Source organism: Saccopteryx leptura, chromosome 9 (assembly GCF_036850995.1).
Source record: "Saccopteryx leptura isolate mSacLep1 chromosome 9, mSacLep1_pri_phased_curated, whole genome shotgun sequence".
NCBI lineage: Eukaryota > Metazoa > Chordata > Mammalia > Chiroptera > Emballonuridae > Saccopteryx > Saccopteryx leptura.
The window spans coordinates 55178199-55200916 of record NC_089511.1 but is presented as its reverse complement, the minus strand read 5'-3'; positions in this window follow the sequence as shown (position 1 = coordinate 55200916).

Genomic DNA, 22718 nt, shown 5'->3' with positions numbered 1-22718 from the left:
AATTGGCCATACCCGCAGTACTTTCCAGTTGTAGTTTTTGTCATAATTATGCTTTCCAGGATATCAAAAGGATCATTTTATTAGGTCAAATAGTCTGAGTGCCACTTTCTGAGAAATCCCAAATGCTGCCAGTTTTGCAGTCTTTAACTGTCCCCCTGAGAGCTGTTATACTTCCTTACTTTGAAATTTGTGCAATACTTTATTATTACATGTCTTCAACAAATGGCCACGTAAATACAAGTTTTTTTTTTAAATTTACTGTCAATTTATGCTATGAGTTAACTTTAAACTGGACAGAAACTTTATCACCTTTCATGGATTTTTGGTTTTGATTTTATTCAACTTGTTCTAATCTACTAGGGTGATGAAGTTTTTCAGTTCAATATTCATTAAGACATTGAACAGATTTCTGAGACTAAAAGATGTGTTAAATTATAATTCTAGTACTTCTTAGAAAGAACCATTGTAACTGTTAATAAAAAAAATTCTTTACATATCCTTTAAGATCTAAGTTGGACTAGACCGTTGTTTGTGGGGGGTAGAATGAAATACTATAAATATCTATTTATTTGAGAATGTTGTCTCTTAAATCTGAAAACATACAGTAAACAGATATACATAAATGTATATATATATAAATATTTGTACTTTTTGATGTCACATACAATAAAGATTACTTTTATACCTCTTGTTAAAAATAAAATTAGAAAGTCAAAGAATAGTTTAAGAAATATTGTACAAATCCTTTATATGAATAATAATTTATATAAGTCCAAAGGGACAACTTTGAATTAACTTCTAATTCTCCTATTTAAATTTAGTTTTGTGCTTGAATATTGACACTAAGCAGAATCACCTCCAGTCTTTGTAATTCTAGAGTGTCTTTCTTCAGTTTTACTGGAATTACCTGTAGATGATATATATTATATGAAGGTATATTGAAACTTGTATTTGATCATCAACTTTATTTCTATTCCAATTAGGAATGGGTGCAGTAATAATATAGTTTTAAGAGTCTATTAAAATTTACTCCTGTATTCAATCACCAATAAAGCAGTAAGCTTTCTGTTATACTATTTAAACCAATACACTGAGTATAAAGCTTATGAAGCTCATGAGATCATGAATTTATAGATGGAATGTAGATATATGAATGCAGAGGTTCTTGAGTGCATCTTAAACGTTTACTCATCATAGAAATATTTAAAAAGTCTTCTTCCTCCCCTCTTTGGAGAAGACTTCAACTCTAAACTTAAAATATAAAGTCTGAACAGATAGCTTACTTATTATTATCTTTTTAATTAGCAAGCAAGAGAGAGTAGTGGGGACAGACAAGAAGGGAAAGAGATAAGAAGTATCAACTCATAGTTGTTGCACCTTAGGTGTTCATTGATTGCTTCCTCATATGTGCCTTAACCAGGGGCACGGAGAGGGCTCTAGCCAAGCCAGTGAACCCTTGGGCTCAAGCCAGTGATCATAGTTTATTTTTAATAAATCTCAACTAGGCATCCTTTTAAAATTCACACAAAATTTTCACTTTTTATCTACTAGAGAAATAATTTCTTTCCAGAACATAAGGTTCATGAAGTTAGAAACATTTATCTGTTTTCTTCATCGCAATTTTGGCAGGAACAGAAATGATGTAAGACAAACAGTAAGTTGCCTACAGATATATGTTGAATAAATGACTGTATGTAAATCGACTTTAATCCTATCATACCAATTGATTGTAATTGACTAAATGCTTTTGTCTTAGTCTGTTCAGACTGCTGTAATAAAATACCATATAGTAGGTGACTTGTAAACAACAAAAACTTTTTTCTAATACTTCTGGAGTCTTGAAGTCTGAGATCAGGGTGTCGGTATAGCCAAGAGAGGACCCTCTTCCGGGTCACAGTCTTCTTATACCCATACAAGGTGGAAGGGACTAAGGAGCTTTGTGGATTCTCATTTATAAGAGCAGTAATATGATTAATGAGGACTTCAACCTCATTAGTAATCACCGTCCCATGAGCCTACCTTCTAATACCATTATCTGGTGTTAGGATGGCAAATATAAATTTGAAGGGACACAAACATTCAAACCATAGTGTTATTGATATAATAAATTATTTTTAAACTTGTAATGGGTTAGAATTATAAATGTAATGGCATTCAAATATATCCTAAGTATTTTTAACAATCTAAACCTTTTTTGTTTTTCATAAAGGTTCAGTTTATCCATTAATGATATATACATGATACCTGATGGTCATTATTTATAATGTATGCATCCATTTTCCTGCAACTTCAGAGAAAGTAGCTTTTATTTGCATTTTAATTAAGCAAGGCACTAGCTCAGTTAAATTTTCTGTGTGTTTTATTGTTATTGACTAATTCTTTTGGCAGAAATTAAGTTTTACTGAAAGAAAAAATATTTAGAAAGAAGTATATAACAACATTTATTTCTCAACTAAATAGTGTTAAAATTTCTCCAAACAATAGTGAAAATTTGAAAATTCATATTACTTTCTGTTTTTTAATCCTTGTAAACATTTAAGTATTTTAATAATCACAAACTCTTTTATTAGATTCTTGTATAAATCTTTCAAGTGTTATTTTATACTCTTAATTTTTCTTCCATTTTATCAATCCTTCTACCTTACATTCTAAGCCACTGTTTACATATTTGATTACTTTTATAATAACTTATTTTTGTGATTTCTCTTTCTACATTTTCCCCCCAAACCACCTAATATCTGACCACACTCCCTACTATCTGAGGGATTATTGCATATATCTGAGGATGCTTTTGTTTATCAGTCATTCTAAGTGTAGTATCTTAGCATTCTTAAAATTTCCAGACCAACAAAAAATGTGTGAAATTTAAAAAAAAAGAACTATATTGAATTTAGAGGAGAAGCGTAAACATCAAAATCAACATTTATTCATACAAATATGTACAAAACATAATGTTATGCCAACTTACCAACTGCATCTCAAATCTATTATAGTATGTAATATATAAATTGCATTCAATGAGGTAAATAGATGGGTGAAATTTAATAATTACTTAAATTGGGGTAAGACTTGTAAACTAAGAGAGCTTAGACCAAAGAACTCTATTAAGCCCATGTCTTTATTATTCTTCCATGCTTTTCTAATGATCTTAAGTTTTACTCTCTGACCATAATTTTTTTTTACAATTTTTATTCTTTTTAAAAATGTCACCCTCTTCTAATATCAAGTGTCATATAAAATGAAATGTTCTCTAAATTCTCCCAACAGCCTGACTAGGTGGTGGTACAATGGATAGAGCATCAGACTGGGACACAGAGGACGGCAGGTTTGAAACCCTGAGGTCCCCGCTTGAGCACGGGCTCATCTGGCTTGAGCACACTCTCACTGGCTTGAGTGCTGGGTCACTGGCTTGAGCATGGGATCATAGACATGATTTCATGTTTGCTGGCTTGAGCAAGGGGTCACTCACTCTGCTGCAGCCCCCTGGTCAAGGCACATACTGTATAAGAAAGCAATCAATGAACAACTAAGGAGACTAAGGAGCCACCATGAAGAATTGATGCTTCTCATCTCTCTACCTTCCTGTCTGTCCCTATCAGTCTCTCTCTTCCTCTGTCACAAAGAAAAAATTAAAAAAATAAATTCTCCAAATAGCCTATATTCTTTTTCTGATTCTAAAGCTTTTTAAACATAACTTTATTCATCACATTATATATAATTATTATTTTATAATATTCTTGATGTACATAAATGTAAAGTTATCTAGGGAGGAGACTTACAGTGTGCCTAACATAGTAGATCCATTAATTACTTGTAGAATGAATCCTGACTTTCTACAATACTATTTCTTTGACTAAGTTACCACCCAGATCTGACATACTCAGTGGAGAACCAGGGAAAATCAATTTCTTATTAGTTAATTTATTTCAAAGTATGTGGTACATTATATTGAAAACTGAGGACAAACAGACCAGAAATGAGTCACGGAATCAAGAATAAATTTCATATTAATGGCATCTTAATAAATGTTCATAGCCACTGAAAGATACTCCATTCAGGCCAAAAGGCTATATGGTATGGTGGGGACAGAATTGTAAATTATGCCTGGGACAAACTGTAATCTCATTGTAATAATCAAGAAATTGTAATGGGAATAGTAGTTGTTATTATCTACTACTTACTATAGATACAAAACAGCATAGTAATAGTATATGTTAATTTCACCTGATAATTATAAAGCATATAAGGTTTATTAATTCTCTGTAATATACTAAGTGTTGTGATAATCAGTCTACATTAAGTGTGAGCAGAAAAAAAAAAAGGCAGGACCACAGACTAAACCTGACAAGCTCAGGTGAGCCCTGTACGATGGCCTTGTACACTCAGAGACCTAAAGTAACCACACAGGATGATCAAAAATTAAAAAGCAGTTCATGGTGGGTAGGCATGTCCTAGGGTGGGATTTTTCTCTAAACAAAGGTCAACACTTACCTTGATAGCTTATCTGTTATATTTTGCTCTACAATAACTTAACTAATAACATGCCTTTGAAATGTAAGGGCAATCTTCTTTTTCTGCTCCTCTGCGGGCAGACATCCCACCAGAGCAGGAAACGACAAACCACCTCATTGTTTTGTTACCTTGTTAATTAGCTATTAACTATCTTACTTCTGCCTATGTAAAAGTTTTAGTACATACATTTTTACTCTATCCAATCCCAGAGATTTTCTTGTATTGCTTTCTCCCACCTCTCTAATATCACTAATCAATTTTATATAACCCCCTTATATCTTCCCCTTTAATTCAAATGTGTTGCATAATTAGTGAGACCATTATTTTTCAGAGCATTTTCTCAATCTGTTGAGACTTTGCTTTCAGGCAGTTTTCAACATTTTGGCTCGAATAAACTCATAAAAATTCTTATACATTTGGAAATTTTTTACATTGACATAAATAATGTCATTTATTTAATCTAGAAGCACAGCCAATTTTACATCTGAACAAAGAAATATGTGAAGATTTTAAGTTAATTGTATAATATCAACTAGGAAGTCAGCTGTAAAGGCAAGATTTCATTTTGTGTCTTTGAATTCAAATTCAGCATATTTAACCATTTGGAATTGCCACACACAAAGATGTATTTCTTCTTTTTCTTCATTTCTTTAATATTATGTTCTACTTTTCTTTTTTTTTTTTTTTTTTTTTTTATTTTTCTGAAGCTGGAAACAGGGAGAGACAGTCTGACAGACTCCCGCATGCGCCCGACCGGGATCCACCTGGCACGCCCACCAGGGGCGACGCTCTGCCCACCAGGGGGCGATGCTCTGCCCATCCTGGGGGTCGCCATGTTGCGACCAGAGCCACTCTAGCGCCTGAGGCAGAGGCCACAGAGCCATCCCCAGCGCCCGGGCCATTTTTGCTCCAATGGAGCCTTGGCTGCGGGAGGGGAAGAGAGAGACAGAGAGGAAAGCGTGGCGGAGGGGTGGAGAAGCAAATGGGCGCTTCTCCTGTGTGCCCTGGCCGGGAATCGAACCCGGGTCCTCCACACGCTAGGCCGACGCTCTACCGCTGAGCCAACCAGCCAGGGCTATGTTCTACTTTTCTTTTACTCGACCTTCTTCATTATTGATTTTATTAATTTTTAAATGAAATGTAAGACTTTACCCTACTGAGTGCTTGGTGTTCTATTCAGTAAAAGTGTTAAGTATCAATACATTGAAAGTAATTACTGAACGCTGAGAAGGGCCTATGGGACAAGGAGCCATATGTTTATATATCCAGTAATAGCCCTAGAAAAAGCAAATGCTAGAACAGGGGTTACAGAGGAGGTCACTATTGCTGCTTTCTTGCCTGACACTGGGGAGGAGTTAATCACTGGGCAGCAGTTGTTTCCACAATACCCAGCAGACAGCCTCTGGAAAGCAAAGCTGGTGGGGCTGCTTCCAAATCAGAACTTATCAGATCAAGCCATTGTTTGGCACAATGAACCAAGTTTTCTGTCCTGGGAACTGTTGCATTGTATTTTCTGGGATGTCTTCCAGTATGGATCCCCCTAGGAGAGAATTGCCTCATGACATTATATTTGACTGATTGGAGTGAGATTGCAGTTTGGCTTTTCTGAAAGGCAACCTACAGCAAATCGGCTTTGATTATCGATTGGATTTACAAGGCTGTTTATTCATCTCAGTTCCTGGGCTCAGGAACTCTAGAGTGAAATCCAGTGAGACAGCACATTAGGTTTTATCACCTAGCTTCCAGGTTCCAAAACTGAAGGCTTTAAAAAAAAAACACTAATGAAGATTCATTCTTCTTGTTTCGTTCAAAAAGTGGACCTGTTACAACTTGCTTAACTCTCTCTCAGTCATAGGAAAACTGATACATATTAAAATAAAATAAGGAAACTGTATATTATGTTTCTAAAAGCAAATTTCAGATTTATAGTAATCTCTTTTAAGTGATAATTTTAGTTGGACTTGGGGTGCTAAACAGCATTGATGAAAATGCTCATTAACGAGTAAAAAAAAGCCACCAGATATAATACATTAATAAAGATAATAATTATAACAGGATAGTAGTTGTTACTTAATGTCAAACTGTGCTAAGCTCTTTAAACATGTTTTCTAAATTAATCTTCACAAGAACCCTCATAGGTAGGAAACGGCATTTCTATTTTCGTTTTAACCATTGATACTGAGATTTGAGTTAATCACAGAGTTCAGTTCTTGGCACACTGTCATGATTGGCCTGTGCCCACAAATCTCTGTTCACTCAGCATGCATTTTTAATATTTTCTTCCTTGATTCTATTTGAATATCCATTTTCTTCCTTCCTCACAGGCAAATTAGTACTTGACAGCGTTAATCTATGTCTTTGGATAATTGTGTATTTACATATCTTTGCTAAATATACAGAGCTGTGTTTTTAATTTATGTAATTTCTGTTGTTATAGACCTTTCTTTTACATATTTATTCAACACTATGTTTTAAAATTCTACTTATAATGCTGAATGTATAGCTACTCTGTTATCTCTAACCACTGAACCATGTTGCTAACTCTCACATTTTACTGAAGCGTTTCCCTAGTAATAAGCATCTGTGTTACTCTACTTCCCACTCCCAAGACTCCAGGGTGATGAGTATGCTATAAAGCACTATTTTTAAATCAACTATGGTTTAATACTAGCAAATCCATGCTATTTTAAATTTAGATATGTTCTTTATACCTGAGCAAGACATTCTCTGAATCATATATTCAGACTATTTTTATTTTTTTAATTTACTTATTGATTTTAGAGGGAAAGGAAGAAAGAGAGATAAATCAGTTTGTTGTTCCACTTATTTATGCATTCATTTCATGTGATGGGGAAATTGAACCAGCAACCTTGGTGTATGAGGATGACACTCTAACCAACTGTGCTACCCATCCAGGGCCTATGCAATTTTTTAAGGACTATTTTTATAGCAGTTTTAGGTGTACAGCAAAGTTTAGAAGAAGGTAGAGAGTGCTAGTATATTCCCTGCCTCCCCACATGCACAGCCTCCTCTGTTGTCAACATCCCCTATTAGATCAGTACACTTTTTTGCAACTGATGCACCTACATGGAAAAACCATTATGACCCAGAGTCCCTAGTTATAATATGGTTCACTCTTGTTTGTATATTCTATGGATTTGGACAAAGTTATCCACTATATTATCATACAGAGTAGTTTCAATGCCCTTAAAAACAAATTAAAATGAAACTCTGTGCCTTGCCTAGTTATTCTCCCTCCCCCTTCAGGCCTCTCCAAACTATGGCCCAGTGGGCCACATGCGGCCCCCTGAGGCCATTTATCTGGCCCCCCGCTGCATTTCTGGAAGGGGCACCTCTTTCATTGGTGGTCAGTGAGAGGAGCACTGTATGTGGTGGCCCTCCAACGGTCTGTGGGACAGTGAACTAGCCCCCTGTGTAAAAAGTTTGGGGACCCCTGCCTAAATATTGGCAACTACTTTCTTTTTTTAACATCCGTAGTTTTGTCTTTTAAGAATACCATATAGTTGGAATCATACAGTATGTAGTCTTTTCAGATTTGCTTCTTTCACTTAGTACTATGTATTTTAATTTTCTCCATGTCTTTTCAGGACTCGATAGCTCATTTCTTTTTAGCACCAAAAAAACATTGCATTTTCTGAACGTACCATAGTTTATTTATTCATTCCCCTGCTGAGGACATTTTAGTGATTTCAAGTTTTGGCAACTATTAATAAAGTTGCTGTAAAGTTCTGTATTTGAGTTTTTTGTGGACATAGCTTTCAAGTCTTTGGTAAGTGCTAAGGAGTGTGATTGCTGTATATATGATAAAAGTATGGGTGGTTCTGTAAACAAACTGCCACATAACAGAATTTGGTTTGATGGGTCATAGGTTATATAAAACTTAGTTTCAGTAGGACCTGTAAATTACTCACCAAAATGATTATACTGTGTTATTTAAACCAATAGTGTTTGAGGGCCACAGTTTCCTGATCCTCTCTAACAGTATTATCCAAATTTCTAATTTCTAAAATTTTTATTATGTTTATAGAGATAACATCTTTCTAATTTCTATTTCTCTGGTAAGTGATATGGAAGAGCATCTCTTTCCTGGTGTTAACTATTTGCTTCTACTTTTCTCTGAACTGCCTAGTCACTGTTTGACCATTTTTTCTACTAAATATAATATTTTTAATGATTTTCCAGAAATTTTATATATATGTATTTTTTAATCAGTTTCCAGTTTTAGATATTGTACATATTTATTTTCTCCTGATCAAGTACCATTCCATAAACTTAGTTCATGGTGTCTATTACAGTGTTTAATTTTGATGTAGTCAAGTTCTGCTTTGATATTTTATTTAACATTTCTTGCTTGCCCCAGGGCTACAGAGATACTCTCCTTGAAATTCTTTGATATCATTATAGTTTTAACATTTGGGTATAAATCTTTAATTTATAAGTTTTAAAACTGAATTTAATCTTTGAAGAGTGAAGTAAAGAACCCTGCCTTCATTTTGGAAACCCCCCCAAACATATTTTGAGATAAGGATTCCAGATAGGGCAAATGATTTATGATATATTATCCCAGAAAAAAAAATTGGTAGGTGAATGCTGAAGTGGAAAAAAGAAGGAAAAGTAGATAATAAAAAATGCATTTTTCAGTGAGCTACCACGGTGTGTAGCTGGAGCTTAGTATCATTGTGGGCCTATGGGAACAAGTGTAAAACATAACCTTAGGAGTTATCTCTCACTGAAAGCGAGTTAGGTTCTTTGCCACTTCTGGGTTAACCCTGCAGGCAGATGGTGTAGACTTTGGCTCTCACAGAAAGCTCTCAGATATGCAAATGCTAGAAGGTAGCATGATTTGGTATGCTATGGACCTGCAAAACCAAGGGAATAATTCATATAACTTATAATACAGCTCATCAATTCCTTATTGATAGATGTTTATGTTGCCATATTTATTACATGCCAATTTTCTATATCCATGGATCTCTTTCATTATACGTACCATGTTTATATTGTTGCATGAATATTTAAGAATCAAACTAAAAGTAGTCAATAGTAGTGTGCATTAATCTGACTTCTAGACATAATATGGAATTGTATACCTCAGTCATTGTTAGCAATGAGGAGAGATACTCTTGAATTTTCAGAATTAATTTTTTAGTAAAGCTGCTAGAATATTTTATTCAAATACTTGTTTCTGTTGCATTTTCCATGAAATTTCACATCACATGTAAAACATGAGTTTCTCACCTTTTCTTTATACATATTTTCTTCTTCTCTTTCTTGTAATAGTATATTAACCAATAGTACTAGTACCATGTAGTAAGCAGCAATGATAGAGAGCATCATTATCATCTTGTACATTTAACATAAAAGGTATGCCTCCTAAATACTTACATGCAGAATTAATCTTACTGTTGTTGCGCCCCAACCAGGATCCACCAGGCAAGCCTCCTACAGGGGATGCTCTGCTCATCTGGGGCCTTTGCTTTGTTGCTTGGCAACTGAGTTGTTTTAGCACATGAGGCAAGACTATGTAGCCACCCTCAGTGCCCAGAGCCAACTTGCTCCAACTGAGCCATGGCTGCAGGAGGGGAAGAGAGATGAAAAAAGAGAAGGGAGAGGGGGAGAGGTGGAGAAGCAGATGGTTGCTTCTCCAGTGTGCCCTGATTGGGAGAACCCAGGACATCTACGTGCTGGGCTGACATTTTACCACTGAGACTACTGGCCAAGGCCCTGTTGATTCCTTTTTTTTTTTTTTTTTTTTTTTTTTTTTTTTTTTTTTGACAAAGACAGAGAGAAAGTCAGAGAGAGGAATAGACAGACAAGAAGGGGGAGAGATGAGAAGCATCAATTCTTTGTTGCAGAACCTTAGTTGTTCATTGATTGTTTTCTCATATGTGCCTTGATGGCAGGCTACAGCAGAGCAAGTGACCCCTTGCTCAAGCCAGCAACCTTGAGCTTCAAGCTAGCAACCTTTGGGTTCAAGTCAGCTACCATGGGGTCATGTCTATGATCTCATACTCAAGTCAGTGACCCCACACTCAAGCTGGTGAGCTCATGCCGTAATCAAGCCAGTGACCTCGAGGTCTTGATCCTGGGTCCTCCACATCTCAGTCCAATGCTCCATCTACTGCACCACTGCCTGGTCAGGTGGCCCTGTTGATTCTTAAATTGAAGTAAGATTGTTGTTTTCTGTGTCCAGTTCTCTGAGAATTTATATCAATAAAAGTTAGTTTTTTGCAAATTATGTTTTATCTATTAATAATATAGTGCCAATAATTCATTTAATCCATCCATATGAATTATTTTAACAGATGGCAATTTGTATAATCATTTATATATATCTGGGATGAATTCCACTTGAATATTATAATATATTGTTCAGGTAGGTAAATTAATATTTTATTTAGGCTTTAAATTTTTTTTCAAGTATCTTTTTGACCGTAATATCACATTTCAGTTACTTTTAGTGTAGAAATATGCTAACACACCCAGTGATAATTTCGTCTGGCACATAGGTTCACACTGTGCATTCTCTGTGTACAATGCCCATTTTAGATCTGGATAGTCCCCAGACAGCATCCTGAAGTACAGGAAAATGGTTGATTAAATGCAGCATAATCAAATGTCAAAATAACCTAGAGATGTTTTCTCTGAACATATGTACCCTGATTTACCAATGTCACCCCATTAAAATTAATAAAAAAAAATGCTTGGACTCTTGAGAAAACAGAAGGATTTTATTCTCCTGATCCCATTGACTACCTTCTTTAAAATACAGTGAAGAGTCTCCAACTCAGGACCAGCCTGCTCTCACAAAGCAGAACCATGGGACGGCTCAATGTTCACCTAGGTGGGAGTTCTCAAGTCTGGTAACAGGAATATCTTGATCTTTGAGTGTGAGCCAAATTCAAGATTTGATAGTGGAACTGCTGGAATTCTCTTTCGTATTTTTGAAAAGGAATTTCAGCCCCACAAGGAGAGTGGCTGCATGGTTAATTCTAGTTCTTAAGAAGGCTGTTTTGATGTTATGCTGGTTAAGCTAAAGAAAAAGCTTTATGTATATGCCCTTCTAGAAGCAATGCAAGTAAAAGAATTTCTAACCAGGATTAGTATAGCCATATCTTTTTACTGCTATAAACCATACCGGTGAAATACCAACATTTCAGGAATGGTCAGGAGTCATCTCTGGTTCAAACTCTGTCTTGCTGCTTTCAGAGGTGGGAAAACCTCCACAGCCACAATCACTCGGATTTAACAGGTGAGCTTCTCCTATCAACAGAGGGAGGCAGGACTAGACAACCAATCTGAGGTTCTCAGGAATATATACACCATGTGTCAACCCATGAACTTTGACAGGGCAGGGGACTCCTCGTGCTAGTGTTAATGGGTGATATTTCCATCTGTTTGCACAGGACCAGTGCCCTAAGCAACCAATAATAGTTTCTTGCTGCCATCTTTATGTCTTTCTTATATAGCTTTTTCAAATCCGTGCTCATGAATGAATTAGACCTATATTTTGTGTTTTTACCAGTTTTAGAATGATGGTTATTTTAGAACCTTGTCATATGTTAGTGTTTTTTCACTGTTCTGATTTTGTGGAACAAATTAATGATTTGGTATAACTTAACTGTAAAATCATTGAGACAGGTTTTCTTGAGGAAGAATTGTTGTTTGTTATTGAATTCTGCACCCATGCCACTCACTGCTGTATTAATAGCTGTTAATTGCTTGCATTGGAGACTGAGAGATGATGGCCTCATGGTTAGGAAGTCTTCTCTATGTCTGCTTTTAATATAAGACTGCAGTGTATTAAGATCCTTATTTTTTCATATATTAACTCTGTATATTTTTCAGAAATTTACTCATAGTTGTCTGTTCTTTTCAGTTAATTAACACACATGCATATGTGTTTATTTATGCATGTGTGTATGCATGTGCATGTTTACATAGTTGAATAGTGAGGGCTACTGACCAGAATCTGCCTCTAAATCCTGCTAACTTTGTTGCCTTAGTTTTGACTTCACTGGAACAACACTTAATATTCTACTGAAGTTTATATTAGCTCTGTTGAAATTGTCTTGGGTTTTAGATTGACAGGCAAGCCCAATAGATGAAAGAAGTTGGAACAGAACAATTCACATTCTGTGAAAATTATTTTTCTTGTGCTAAAGAGAGGATACAATTTCTCCAACTCCATATAAATAGGACACTAGGCATTATCCTTCCCTTTGTACTCTAGATATTTCCCCCCTCACCACCATAGGACTTTTATCCAGATGTTTTTACACATTATTTTGTACCTCATTATTTTTCCCATAAGATCCTCTAAAAAATGTACAAATATGCAGTTATTTACTCTAAATATAAAATATAAAGTAAAACCTTCCCTTGAACCAATTTTGCCCAATAACCTTTCCATATTTCCATTCATGTTTTCTGCAAAATTATGTAACTGTTTTCAGTTACTCAACTTAAGTTTTCTCTTATATACTGGTATTATCCTTATCACTTTCCTAAAGCCCACCTTGTTGAGGTCATGAATTATCTACATTTTGAAAAATTCAATGATTAATTTTCAGTTCTCAGGTTTGTTAACTTACAAGAAACATTGATCATAGTTGATCACAACTTCCTTTTTTCTAACTTTTTAAAAATTTTATTTATTGGTGTTTGGAGATGGGGGGTGGATGGGAGAGAGAGACAGAGAGAGAGAGAGAGAGAGAGAGACAGAGAGAGAGAGAGAGAGAGAGAGAGAAGGGGGGGCGAAGAGCAGGAAGCATCAACTCCCATATGTACTTTGACCAGGCAAGCCCAGAGATTTGAACTGGTGACCTCAGCATTCCAGGTCGATGCTTTATTCACCGTGCCACCACAGGTCAGGTACCACTTATTTTTTTAATTAAATATATATATTTTTCTTGAGTTTATACCCCTTTTCACTTGTCATTCTATTTTTTTTATGTCTCTTATTTTCTATGATTCCTTAGTTGAAGTGCCCCAGGGTAGTCATTCTTTGTACTTCTGTCATTAAATACATCTCAATCTCCTGGTTTTCTCATCCACTTCATTCTTGAAATACCATCCATAGATGGTAACTACAACATTTTTATCTGCAGTTCAGTCCTCTCTCCTCAACTTTCCACTCTTCAACACCAACTGCCTGCTCAACATCTTTATGTTTATTTCTAATAAGTGCCTCAAACTTAACATGTCTCAATCTGTACTCTCAATAACCTCTCAAAACCTGCTATATCTGCAATTAATTATCTCCATCTCATTTGATTCCAATTCCATCCTTTTATTTGCTCAGTCACAAAATCCTGGTGTCATATTTAATTCTTGTTATTGTCTCTCATATTATGATTAATCCATCATAAAATTTCTCAGAATATTTCTAGACTGACCGATTTTTACCATTTTCACTGTTCAAATGATACTCCTCTCTCTATTATAGTGGTTCTCAAACATTTTGAAGTTGGGGCACATTTAAAATCCTACAAATAATTTTAGGTGCACTATATACAAATTTCTGAGAAATATGTTATAATAATTAAGTCAAATATTAAAGCAAAAAATATAAAGTCCAAACATGCTTTTAGGTAATTAAATGAGATAAATATGACAAAATTAAATTTATTCTGGTATTAAAAAACATTTTTATGTTACATTTTTTGAGTTTTGCTTTTTAGAATTTGTAAAAAAAAGGGGTTAAAAAATTTAAAATGACAAAAAATGTTATCTTTATATATATATAAATATGTTCTTAGTAAGATTTAGTAAATTCTGCAGGTACCAGCATGAATGTGTTAAGTTTTTTCAATCTTGTGTTTATGAGAAACATGAACCTGATGTGTCCTAGCAATTTCTTCAATGTTTGGGCATATATTTTAAAGGCAAACTCTCATTTCCTCATCAATACATTGAAGAATTTCTCTCTTTTTACTCTTAATTGTGTTGAGGATAGCAAATCCTAATTCACATAAATCGGATCTTGAAAATTGTAGTAAAATGTTCAAAGCTTTTTTAGATATTGCCACATATTCTTTTTTTATAGAAATCCAAAAGGCTTTAAGAGACAGTTCCCTATGTTTAATCATCAATCCATGATCAGTGGATATAGCTTCCAGTTCTTCTTTTTCTGTTAATGTTAAACCAAAATCACTTGAAGCTTCCATGAATGAGTTTCTAATCCAATAGTATATTTCAGTGTTAAGTGATGGAAAATGCTATAAATTAAATTCTGCCCATTAGCCTTCAAGTCCTATTTTATTTACACTTAACTTTTGCTCACTTCCGGAATCGGATTCTTCAATATCACACTTCTTTTTGAGAAATATATCCTTTTTATTTGGGTATATTTATCTAAATATATAATAGTGTATTATTAATAAATATAATAATGATATGTTAACAAAAAGAGCAGTATTTCTGTAATAAAATGGTATAATAGAGTAATTATATTTATTTTTATGTCTGGGCACATGCCACGAACCAGCAGATATAATAATTCCAGGTTCTAAATGGGAATGCTGCTGAATTAAGAAAATATGCAGAATTAAGAAAATACAGGGTTGGGAGGGCCCTATAATTGCTGCTGGCAAGAACAAAGTAGGCCCCAAAACTGCATCTTGCTTTATTTATAAGGCAAAGTGAGGCCATTAGCAAATCTTAACTTTATACCAAACAAAGGATAGAAGAAATTTACCTCGAGTCTTTCCGGGGAACATTGGTGGTAATGTAAACAATCCAGCACCACACCAAATTTGCAACCTAATTAGGCAAGTAAGGTGGGGGATTGGGCAGACTGTCAGTTTAAGCCAATTCCCCACACTTCTGTACCCCCAAAATCTAAACTCCAAAAACCCTGTTGGTTTGTTGGTCCCCAATAGGCACATATTTCTCTGGAATACCATAGGGCACACCTGGAAATCTAGGGCACACCAGTGCACTCTGGCACACACTTTGAGCACCACTGCTCTATTGGATTATTGCAATGGGCATTTAAATGGTTTCCATGGTTCTACTCTACTTGGCACAATAACCAGAATTATCATTTACTCAAGTGGTTGCTCATATTACTCTTCTGTTTGAAATCCTGTTGTGTCATTTCACCCTTAGGACAGGTGGAATTCTTTCACTGTGTAGGATCTTACACAATTTAGGCACCTGTCACATGCCTTATTTCCTACTGTTCTTTCTAGCTCACATTGCTGCAAACCTACTGACCTCCTTTCCATTACTGGAACACATCTAGCACTCTTGTACTTTGCAGCTTTGTACTAGAACATATTTTTACCAGATAGTCACAAAACTAACACCTTCTACTGCTTCAAGTTCTTGCTCAGGTATCATTTTCTCATGGAGGCTGATTCTGAGCTCTCTATTTAAAATCACATCTTTTAATGAACAAAATGAAATGACAAACAAAATAGAAACAGAGATGTGGATATATGCAACAGACTGACATCTATTGATGTGGGGTGTTAGATGACTGGATGATAGAAGGTAAAGAGATTAAGCTAAATATATATTTATATATATATACACATGAACATATATACATGTATATAATATATAAACAGTGTGGTGATAGAGGGAAAGGGGGTTGGGGTAGGTGGAGGTGAGCAAAGCGGGGGAATGGGGATGAAAGAGACTGTGCTTGGAGTGATGGGCACAAAATGCAGTGTGCAGTACATATATCCAGTTTCACACCTAAACCTGTACCCCAATAAATTCAATTCAAAATATATAAAAAATAAGAAAATTTTAAAAAGAATAGAAATATAAAATCACATCTTCTGTCTTTTACATTTTAATTCCACTTGCCTGGATATGATTTTTAATAACACATTTTAACATACTAAATATTTTATTTATATTTATTTATATTGTCTAGGTCCCAATGCTAGATAAATTCCAAAAAGGCAAGGTGTTTTTTGTCTATTATTCCACCAGTATATCCCTATAATATACAACAGTTCCTGGTTTACAGTAGGTATACAATAAATATCAAATAAAATGCCTTATCTATTTAAATTTTCTATATTCTGAAGTAGTATTCTTGCTTTGATACATGTACTGGTATAAAAATATGTTTCATTTTTGAAAAATAAAACAGAACACTGTTTCTAATCTGTTGAACATTAATCTGCCAAATCACTATATTTTAGTGATCTTTGAATAATCACAGAAACTGATACTAAATAAACTTCCATTTAAAGTATAGGGAAATTGGCCCTGTCCAATTAGTTCAGTCGGTTTAGAGCATCATCCCAAAATGACAAGGTTGTGAGTTCAATCCGTGGTCAAGACACACAAGGGAAGCAGCCAATGAATGCATGACTGAGTGTACAACAAATGAGTATTTCCCTTCCTACTTCCCACTCTCTTCCTTCCTCTCTCTGTCTCTCTAAAACAATAAATCAAAAGAAATTAATTGCTTGCCAGATAAGTTGGTGGGTTGGCACATCGTCCAGGAGCAAGGAGATTGCTGGTTTGATTTCCCAGTCCGGGCACATAAAGAAGCAGTAGGATGTTTCTGTCTCTCTCTCCCTGCCTCTCCCTAAATATAAATAAATAAATAAAACAATAAATAAATAAAGTATAGAAAAATAGATATATGTTATAAGCTAGAAAGGGCAAAGACTCCAAAGTTGAACTATGTAAACAATGTTAATAAATTCAATACAGAATCTTGTCAAGATAATCATTTCTTCATCATATTCTTATAGGATACCATACATTATTTTTAACTATATACTATTTGCATTTCTATTATAAGTATATGGCATAAAATATTATATATACACATATATAGTTATATGCATATATGTAATTGAGATATTAATCTATAGGAAACTATGGATTTATGTACAGAATTTGCTCTGTATCTCCAAAATGTCATTTTTCTATTCCTGTGACTTATATTTTAGGTCCTGAGTACCAAAATAGTGCCAAATATAAAGTTTCTTATTTGGTTATTTTTCAGGTATGATAAATTTAAGTTGTGAATGTACAACTTTTTGGTTCAATTACATACAACTTTTTAAAGGCCAACAGCAAGCTGATTAGCTGAAAAAAGATTTGTAGCTTACAATTGATTTTATATGACTGGAGATATCTGATATTATTTGATTATGTCTATATTATATGTTATATTTAAGTTACATGAGATATAATAACTTTGCTTACATGGCTAGGTATATAAGCATGTTTCCTGAATATATATATGTAAACTACTTCTAGGCCAGGGGTCCCCAAACTTTTTACACAGGGGGCCAGTACACTGGCCCTCAGACCGTTGGAGGGCTGGACTAAAAAACTATGAAAATCTCTATGCACACCGCACACATCTTATTTTAAAGTAAAAAAACAAAACAGGAACAAATACAATATTTAAAATAAAGAACAAGTAAATTTTAATCGACAAACTTACCAACATTTCAATGGGAACTCTGGGCTTGCTTTTGGCTAATCAGATAGTCAATGTCCAGTTCCATATTTGTCACTGCTAGCCGCAACAAATGATGCAAGTGTTCATCGGTTAGTCTAGATCGGGTTGGACATTTTAAACTTTTCATCCTAGAAAATGTCTGTTCGCAGACATAAGTGCTGCCAAAAATTGTTGACATTTTAAGAGCATGGTTCCTGATATTAGGATATGTCTCTGATGAGAGAGAGGCATAGAAATTAGGCAAGTTGTTTGACTTGAATGCGTCTTTCAGAGAGTCACAATTCTGCAGTTCAGCCAGTTCCATTTGGTAAATTGAATCCACATTTTCAATGTCAATAGAAAATGGGTTACGGAAAAGCTGAATGTCCTGTTCATGGAGATGAAGCTCTTTAAATCTAAATTGGAACTCCTTTTGCAACTTTTCCAGTGAATCCACACATACTTCTTTTGGGAATGCAATCAAGGGTTTTTCTGCTAACAGATTTTGAGTTAAGGGGAGATGGCAGAAATTTTCCTCCTTCACTTGTTTAATAAGGAGGCCTAATTTTACTTCAAATACTTTTACATGTGATTGCATATCACAGATGAGCTTCCCTTTTCCTTGAAGTTGCACATTGAAACTGTTGAGTAGCTCTGTTACATCTGTCAGAAAGGCGAGATGCCATTTCCATTCTGCATCATTGAGCTCTGGTACTTCTTTGTTTTTTGAAAGCATAAAAGCTGTAATCTGTGGAAGTAAGTCATAGAAATGTCTCAAAACTCTCCCTCGACTCAGCCAATGGACTTCGGTGTAGTACAGAACATCTTCATAGGCCACATTTAGCTCAGACAGAAATTCCTGAAATTGCCTGTGGTTTAGTGCATTAGTTCTAATGAAGTTAACACAACGTAACCACAATTTTCATAACAGAGTCCCACTTCAGTGATTTACTACATAATGCTTGTTGGTGGATGAGGCAGTGTATGGCTATTGGATGAGAATGGTTAAGTTTGTCCATCTCTAGGTTAATGCGAGCAATTACTCCTTTCTTAGGCCCCACCATACTAGGCGCACCATCAGTTGTCACACTGGATAGTTTAGCCCAGTCCAGCTCCAAATCCTTCACAGTTTGGGAAACCTTTTCATAGATATCCTCTCCTGTAGTTGTTCCTTTGATGCTTTACAGTGCAGCAAGCTCTTCTGTGACTTTGAAATTGTCATTCATCCCACGAATAAAAATTAGAAGTTGTGCAGAATCACGAACATCATTGCTCTAGTCGAGTGCCAAGGAAAAATAAGAAAGTTTTCTCGCAGAGTTTTGCAAATGCTGATGCAAATTGTCCCCCATTTCTTCAATCCTTCATGTTATTGTAGATCCTGAAAGACTAACTGTACTAAATAAGTCTGCCTTTTCTGGACACATCTCTTTGGCAACAGAAAGAAGGCACTCTTTAACAAATTCTCCCTCCACGAATGGTCTGCCAGCACACGCTATTAGCTTGGCAACTTGAAAACTTGCTCGCAGTGATGAAATATTTAGCTGCTTCTGCTTCACAAAAGTATTTTGCTGAGTTGACAATGAATTTTTCAGTTTTAATATTTTATCTTTTCTCACATCTCCAACCAAACAATCATATTTATCTTTATGTTGAGTTTGATAGTGTCGACGCAAATTATACTCTTTGAACACAGACACTATATTCTGACATATCAAACACACAGCTCTTTCCTTGTACTGCATGAAAAAGTAATCATAAGTCCACTGTTCTTTGAATATCCTACACTCTGAGTCAATTTTTCTCTTTCTTGACATCATTGTTTCCTAGGGATTCCAAATTGATAATAGTTAAATACCAATATATATATGCTCTCTGCCCCTCCATATAGGTCCCATGCTCTCTGCCCTTCATGTAGGTCCAGGCCTCTGCCTCCCATGTAGGTCCAGGTTTCTGCCCACAATGTAGGTCCATGCCCTCTGCCCCCCATGTAGGTCCATGCCCTCTGCCCCCCATGTAGGTCCAGGTCTCTGCCCTCATGTAGATCCAGTTCTCTGCCTCCCATGTAGGTCCATGCCCTCTGCCCCTCATGTAGGTCCATGCCCTCTGCCCCCTATGTAGGTCCATGCCCTCTGTCCCCATATAGGTCCAGGTCTCTGCCCCCCCATGTAGATCTAGGTCTCTTCCCCTCATGTAGGTCCATGTAGGTCCAGGTCTCTGCCTCCCATGTAGGTCCAGGTCTCTGCCTCCCATGTAGGTCCAGGTCTCTGCCCCCCATGTAGATCCAGGTCTCTGCCTCCCATGTAGGTTCAGGTCTCTGCCCACAATGTAGGTCCATTTTTAAAATTCAATTAAAAAATAAATAAAAAATATACTTACCTAGTGCGGCAGCCGCTGCTGTGCTGTGGACCCAGCGCCTCGGTCTTCAGTCTGTCAGGCCTAGATACGCACGTCGTGCGCTACAACGTCGCGACGTAATCATCTAGGTAGGACAGTGAGCACCGAAGGCAATACAGGAAAGAGAGAGTTCCTGTATAGTGGCGGGCGCATTATTTCATTTCCTGAAATGAATCAGGAAACCAGCTGAATCCCCATAAGTGCGATGGGGGCTGGGTAAAAGGCCGTCACGGGCCGTAGTTTGGGGACCCCTGTTCTAGGCTTTTAAGTCTATGCAAGTCTATCAATACATTATCTCTAGATGATATTAATACAAAATTATCTTTCAGAGCTAAATATAGAAGTTGCACTCATTATCTTTTTATCTCAATTTTAAATTTATTAATCTTTATATATTCCTAATAAAGAGTTAAATATAACATTTGACAGATGTTTACTGTTAGAAGTAGTTTACAAGCAAGATACCCAGTTATCATCTTTGAGATGTATAATCATAATCTTTGGCTATGCCTTCATCCATATATCTAAAAAATTCTTATTGCATTAGAGTCATGCCTCTCTTATATTCTTATCACTGCCTTTTAAATGGAATTTTAGTTGAGAAAAAATAAAAACAGTTAATGGCATGTTCTATAATCATCAGATTATGGTAAGTAAAATTCCAAAAATGATGATCAAATTCTCAAAATTCCAAAAAGCACTATTGAACAACTTTACTTTCTGGCCCAGGTTGACAGCAATGGAATTAACAAAGAATCTCTGGCTCATCAATCCCAGTAACTATTGTCATTCTCTTGATGGAGATTGTTCCTTTTTTTTTTTTTTTTTTTGCAGAGACAGAATCAGAGAGAGGGACAGACAGACAGGAAGGGAGAGAGATGAGAAACATCAATTCTTTGTTGCGGCTCCTTAGTTGTTCATTGATTGATTTCTCGTATGTGCCTTGACCAGGGGGCTACAGTAGACCAAGTGATCCCTTGCTCAAGACAGCGGCCTTGCATTCAAGCTGGTGAGCCTTGCTCAAACCAGATGAGCCCATGCTCAAGCTGGCGACCTCGGGGTCTCGAACCAGGGTTTTCCACATCCCAGTCTGATGCTCTGCAACACCGCCTGGTCAGGTGGAGATTGTTCTTGATCTTCATTAACACTTTGGTTAATAAGTCTGCCATCTGCTGTCACTTACTGGTATTTTTTCTAGGTTCTGTTTCTCCAGTGATATAGAACTATCATAGCCAGGGGCAGATTAAGGTCGGTTGAGGCCCTGGGCGCTGAAGAAAATCTTGAGCCCCTTAAAAAATAAAAGAGAGATGGAAAATAAAAATACATATTAACCATATTTTAAAATAAATAGAAAATATTATATACTATTAATTTTAAAATTGAACATATAAAACCAAACTTGGTGTCACTAGGAAAAAGTGTAAATTTGGGGATCTGCAGGGCCCTTCAGAAGTCGGGCCTCAGGGCATGTGCCTGGTGTGCCCGCTGTTAAATCCGTCTCTGACCATTGCTCTTTCTAAATACTCCAATATCCCAAAAAGAAAACTGGGAATATTTTTACTGACCTACTAAAAAAAATTACAGTACATGTTGGCTATATCCATAACTTGGTAATTGCTTTGTTTACAGCATGCATGACTTCTGCTATGACATGACCATCTTCCAACTTTAATTATTTATTTTTATTATTTTTATTTAAAACATTAAATTTACTAAGGTAACATTGATCAATAAGAGTACCTAGGTTTCAGGTGAACATCTCTATAGCATTTGAACTTTTTTTTAATTATTTAATTTTTTTTACAGAGATAGAAAGAGAGTCAGAGAGAGGGGTAGATAGATAGGAACCAAGAGAGATGAGAAGCATCAATCATTAGTTTTCTGTTGCGACACCTTAGTTGTTCATTGATTGCTTTCTCATATGTGCCTTGACTGTGGGGCTACAGCAGACCGAGCAACCCCTTGCTCAAGCCAGCAACCTTGGGTCCAAGCTGGTGAGCTTTGCTCAAACCAGATGAGCCCACGCTCAAGCTGGCGACCTCGGGGTCTCGAACCTGGGTTCTCCGCATCCCAGTCCGACGCTCTATCCACTGCGCCACCGCCTGGTCAGGCGCATTTGAACTTTTGATTGTGTTATGTACCCATCACCCAAAGTCAAATCACTACATACTTGTCCCTTTAATTTTAATTCTTTAAAGTAGAACTTTATTGATTTAAAATTCTGTTACAAGAGACAACAGATAGAAAGTGACTATTGTCATTATAAAAGCAATGCACTTCTTCATCTGGTGTTTAATCCAAGAAAGTATTGAGTAATTATCATTGGATCTGAATCCTGTTCAGTGAGGTTATCCATAACCTAGAA